Source organism: Brienomyrus brachyistius, chromosome 18 (assembly GCF_023856365.1).
Source record: "Brienomyrus brachyistius isolate T26 chromosome 18, BBRACH_0.4, whole genome shotgun sequence".
Classification (NCBI taxonomy): Eukaryota; Metazoa; Chordata; class Actinopteri; order Osteoglossiformes; family Mormyridae; genus Brienomyrus; species Brienomyrus brachyistius.
The window spans coordinates 8,432,479-8,438,623 of record NC_064550.1 but is presented as its reverse complement, the minus strand read 5'-3'; the positions used below and the strand labels follow the sequence as shown (position 1 = coordinate 8,438,623).

The window sequence follows — 6,145 nt, the reverse complement described above, 5'->3', positions numbered from 1 at the left end:
TGTGTGGGGGTGGGGGTGGGGGGGTCATTTAATGAGAGACTTAGGTTCATAGTAATGGAATAAGACTATTATATCCTGTCCTTGACTAAATGAGAAGCCACGGGATTGGCTAGTTGGCATGCACTTCAATTTTTATTAAAAATGTTAAAACCAATATCAACCAAACTAATACTACAACTGCCAAAATGCGGCAAAAAAGAACAAGAAATTCAGTAAACATGCCATTCCCATAATTCCAATGTGCTGTACTTATAATAACCCAAAAGTGCTGAAATTTGGACGAAAAAAAAGAATAATTAGGATTAGCTTGGGACCTGGACAGAGTCAAATAAATGGGCAAGTGAATTGAATGCAAATCACTATCCTTATAATTCAGTGGAATTTAGCTAAAACCACTGAGCTAAAAGAAAACTTTCTGAAAAAAAAGAACATTGTTAAATTAATTTATTTGTATTTGTCTGTTGCTGAAACATGCATTTTGCTAAGAAGAATAGTACTGTGCAAAAGTCTGAGACAGTTAAAGAAAATGTTTGCACCTAATTATATGGACAGTAACTGTAAAAATGTATCATTAGAACATCCAAATTAACTGTAACGCAATAAAAAATAAACAAGAATTTCTTCTGTTATTCAAAAAGTTACTGATATCCTGTTTGGGCAGCTACATGAACACCTCTTGGTTCCCAAACCTCTCCTCAGGGGCACCTCAGCCATTCCATGTATTTATTAAATTTTAATCGTAATTAATCGATCTGCTTAGGTGGGGTACACTTTGACAGACAAAATTATAGTTCAACACCAACATGAAGACCTTTTAAAATGTAAAACTTTGATGGCCCAAGACCATTGTACAGTACTTCACAAGTACAGTGAACACCAGTAAGGAAACGAAACCCCAGCAAGGCTGTGGTAACTGCACCATCTCAAGCTGTCAGCCCAACTCTGATTGATGATGAAAAGCCACCCTTAATAACAACTAATTAGACTTGGATTTTTAAAGTGTCAACTGGTCTGAAGGGGGAGAAGCAAAAAATTTAAGGGAGAAAATGCGGCTTCCTGTTTCTGTTACGTCCTTGTCGTTTATAGCATTCATTTCTGTTTATGTTTCTCACCTTGTTTTCTGTTATTGTTTCTCTAGTTTACAGTTCTCAGGTTTGGTTAATCACAATAAACATCCAGCCCCCCTTTATTCCACTCCATTTGTATCTTTCCATAAGATGTTAATCGGTATCTTATACATGTATCAATCATGTGGTGCACTATTATTAAAAAAATAACAAAACACGTTAAACATAAATGATTTTACAATTCTGTGAATGTTTTTCAAATATTACTTTTTCGTTTGGTAGTTAAACATTTTCGTCTGCTGGATAACTTTAAACAAGCTCAACTTTGAACATATTCTTCATATTAAGCACCATTTTCACATCTGAACACTCATGACTGAACACTTACAGATGAGGCTGCATTTTTGTACTGAGTTGTATATACTGTGCCTAGTTTCAGTTTCGACTCAATCAGTCAAAAATGACATTTTTAAGTGTGCCTACTGTGAAGAGAGGCTATGACTGCAAGCACGTGTGTGTGACCTTGTGGAATCTGCTTGACCGGCACTGGGTTATAAATCAATTGGACAGAACACCGAGATCCCGCAACTGAAGGAAGCAAAGATCCCTGGGAATGATATTTCATGTCCATTCCTCTCATTAAGGTGCTCTCGCCACATTTCATTCCTCAAGTTTCACTGCAGCTGTTTTGTGTCGATGCTAAGGCTAACGTTCGTCAGCAACCATTCCCGCCCCGCTGACTGTGAACCGTGCAAAATATCGACGTGCAAGATGATCTTTATTATAAACAAAATTCTGATACAACATATTGCAAAGTACGGAAATGCTAAACGGAGGTTTTTGTTGATTGACAGGCATTAAAGGGATACCAATATATTTTAAACTTAGAAAGCGTGGAACTGGAACATTTATATGGAGTGAGACGCAAGCGAGAGTAAACAGATGCGCACGGTTCCCGCAGAGCTTTCACGTCTCTCAGGAGAGTAAGCGAGGTCCTCACTACGCTTTTAGAAGTAGGTTCTCTAGGTGGATAAAGACAATTGAATGTACAGTGCAGCGAATTTAGAGAATAAATGAGTCGTTCCGAACTGATGAAATTCCCAGCCTCAAAGAACAATACAATCTGGCTATCATGATGCGCAAACCAGATGCTGCCCTTCTTCCCGCTCTTTTCAGCTCTGTTTCTGAATGATGATATACTAACTGGAGGTAGGAATCTCTCCCCTCCCTGGCACCCTCCCCATTCCTTATGTACCGTAACACATCACTCCTTCCAAGACACTGGTCTATACCTGATGTTTTATTGAATTCAGAACAAGGGCCAGTGGTCGTATAGATATTAGGTTGGCGCAGTGCTGGTATATTGGATGTAATAGCTATAGGGGACATGATTTCCAGGAGTGGCTTCCAGGAATTTGGAGACAGGACGCTGTCAGGACGAGAAGTGCCTGTCTGGTACCTCCAGTTCCCAGGACTGGCTGATTCCCCAACCCCCTACCCTCCTGCCTACTTTTCATCATCATACACCAAACCTCACCCCCCCCCCACCCTTTGTGTAGGCTCTGCTCCCTGTAGACTGCCTCTCTCTGGTCTTTCACACACAACTGTGTCCAATTGCCCACTCCCCTCAGCCCCGCCACCTCGCTCACTGCACGTCAGATTCACTCTCCTTCCGACATCTACCCCTCAACCCCACCCCTGTGTCGAGCTGCAGATCTTTTGCCCAGAAAAGGAGTGGCACTTAAGCGCAGGACTGAACTGAGAGCACTCAGGAATATGAGCAAAGACGATATGGGTCTTGAAGACAAACAAGGAAATATTTTGCGAAAGTGCGACACATCAAACCCTCCGTGTCCCGCATGACACCTGCTTCTGTTAAGCACTGTACACATTAAAAGGCAAACACAGCTGTAGTGACAGCTATGGTGATAACAATGATAATAAAATAAGATTCATAAGTCAGTTCTAGCTGAAGGCTCGCAAAAAGAAAAAAACTGGGAAGGAGGAGGAAAATATGTCCAGATGGAAGGAATGGGATTATAAAGGAATAGGAAAAGAAAAAATGAACGTGATTTGGTCTCACATGAGAGTAGCTAACATAAAAAATAAGAGGAACACTTTACTTAAAGTCTTATTTATAAACACATTCATAACAAATAATAATGCATTCATGAACCATTATAAACATGCCCATAAATATTTATAAAAAGACATATCACATTATAGCCATTTTCATTATGCATTATGAATACCTCATGAAGCTCTCATGTATAATGTACTATAGATACCTTTATAATGCATTATAATAGTCATATTAGCATTATGGATAAGTCGTAATGCATAATAAATATGGTTGTAGTGTGTTATGCCTTTTAATAAATATTTATATCCATGTTTATAATACTTTATGATTGCATTATAATGCATTATGAATGTGTTTATAAATTACTAAAGACATGGCCTTAAGTAGTGTTACCAAATTAACATTTCCACAACCACTGATTATTCTCCCACCTTACTCTCTATGGATTTTTAACCACAAATGTATATTAGGAATGGCAAAAGACAAAAAAAATCAGATGAATCTCGATTAAGGAACCCACTGCTTTGTACATGCAACTCCTTACATTCAAAGAACATTTTAATTCCTTCAAAAGATCCAAAAAGCAAAATATGAACCTCTGTGGATTTAGGGCCTTTAATGAGATACGAACATCTGGACTGCGTTTCTCAATTTGATTTGTGGATGAAGTAAAGGTTTAGTGCTCCGGTCCAGTCCTTCCTGTAGTTATTTGAAAGCAGAGCATACTGGGAAGGCAGGCAGTGTGCTTCACAAGTTCCCTTTTAGGAAAAAGGCATTTACAGTATTCTTGGATTAACTTGGCATTGCCAAGCTCTCTCCAGAAGAACACTCCACCTCCACTTTCTAGGGACCAAAGTGGCTCTTTTCTCCAAATACAATACTTGTGTTGTGACAATGCAGAGCAAATTATTACAGGGGGTGCATGATCACAATACCTATTTATCCACACACCCCTGATCATGTTTTTGCACATAATGAGTGCCAAATCTGACAAGCCATCTGCAACTAAAATCTGGGAACTTGTTTTTATTTACAGTCCATTCCACAAATAAGCACAAAAACAACATGCACTTAGTGGCCAATTTATTAGGTACGCTTAGCTCGTACCGGGTAGGACCCACATTTGCATTTAGTAGTGCTCCGGAGGTAAATGAGTTGTGCATTTAGAGAAGCCTGCACACTTCTATTGTACCGAGCTGTTATTTTTGCCCTCGTGGCCTTCCTATTAGCTTTAAGGAGTCTGGCCATTCTCCGCTGACCCCACTCATTAACGAAGTGCTTTTATCCAAAGAACTGTGCGAAAATCCCACGAGGGCGGCCGCTGCGCAGATACTGGTGCCGCAACGTCCGCAACCAATAATCGCACAACATACATATTTGCTTAGATCAGCCACCTTAGCTGCCCTAATGCTTGATTCAATTCTTATTCCTCTCTGTGTGCCGTAAGTATTCAGCTGCAGCCATGACCGACGAGCAGGCTGTTTGCATTAAGAAGCAGGGTACCTAATTCACTGGCCAGTGAGTGCAGTTTGCCATTCATTCACATGCAGTTGAAGCATTGTGATTTTGGGCAGGAAAACTATTTCGGTGGGAGATCGAATTGTGTTGCATACAAATTTGAAGGCGATTGGGTCGTTATTTAAAAATTAATAATAAAAAAATAAAATCCAAACAACTACGTCATAATTATATTGCCTTTCAATTTACAAATATTATATTTTCCAATCAGGATTATTCCTGCAGTAATCTTATAATGATTCACAATAATAGTTTTTAGATTATTATACGTTAATGTTTCAGAAATTTCTAGTGGGACTTATTCACAGCTGATACGACTGTCCAGATACAGCAATTTGATTGTCCGAATAGGTTGTGGCAATGTTGCTATTTAGTTACTAGAATGTTCACAGGGGATGTGATTTTTCAGGTCCTTACAACAATAAAGAGAAACATAACACGTTGTTGTATAACTTACTAAAGTCAGCTGTATGAAACAGGAAACCGTATACAATAAATGCTGTAGTTCCGAGATAAAGGTTATGAGGACCTTCTGCGTGCCTCGGTATGGTTTATCACAAAGTTAATTAGGAATACATATTTTTATAACGCTGGATATTTGCATGGTCTTTTATTGAACAATAAGTTAGGGGAAGTGTGCGCTTTGCGGATTTTTTGTTTTGTTGGACCTTCAGCTCTCCGAGTTATCTGGGAGACTCTATGGAAAAAAACGTGAAATTTGACAGGCGCCGCTTCTTTTATTTTACAGACACTTTGGAGCGCGAGCGTGTGTGTGTGTGTGTGTGTGTGTGTGAGAGAGAGAGAGAGAGAGAGAGAGAGAGAGAGAGAGAGAGAGCGAGCGAGCAGGCGAAGTGAGGCGGGGGAGGGAGGCAGGGGGCAGGCAGCGATCTCCCAGTTTGCTAGCTATAATACTGCCACATGCGACAAAGTTTCTTGCAGCGTAGTCTCCCCTCAGCCGATTCCCGCTTCACCAGTCGCTTACAGGCGCGCAGAAAACCCATTTTCACAGCTACTTTCTTACTTTATAACTCTGATTTCTCTTTGACTTTCAAGCCTGTATCTAATGGACGGACCCGTTCGGATTTTTTACCGTCACGATGTTTTTTCCCCTCAAATCCTCCCACTGGCTGCAATCCGACCCATCTAGTGAGAGGTAAGTGATGGATGAAGAAGGTGCCTCGTAGGCATGCAGCAAATGTCCATTTGTTGGGATATAGCGGTAAAAGATGCTGGAAAAATGTCCCCAAACAGAAATGATAAGCTTGCCGTTTTTTCCTCGATTTCATTGAAACTAAACACCTCGGCACAATTATGGAAATGGTTTATTGGCGTGCCTTTAGCAGAAGTTGTGTGTGTGTAGTGTCATTTTGTACAGTGTAGGATATTCTTCTGTTTAGGTGGTTCTTCTAGAAGAAGTTTGGTACACGCTCATGTAGGGGCCCGTTGCCTTCACGTTTGTTTAGCGAGAAATGTTTTC

At 40.1% G+C, this 6,145-nt stretch overlaps 1 protein-coding gene across 1 annotated transcript in view; it reads left to right on the top strand.

Annotated features, from left to right (window-relative positions):
• The first annotated feature begins 5,547 nt into the window (after window positions 1-5,547).
• Window positions 5,548-6,145, top strand: part of LOC125713243 (cell adhesion molecule-related/down-regulated by oncogenes-like) — a 37,333-nt gene continuing 36,735 nt past the window's right edge. Inside the window, exon 1 of the mRNA XM_048984224.1 lies at window positions 5,548-5,821. The gene's annotated coding sequence lies outside the window, so the exon portion shown is untranslated. The remainder of the gene's footprint in view (window positions 5,822-6,145) is intronic.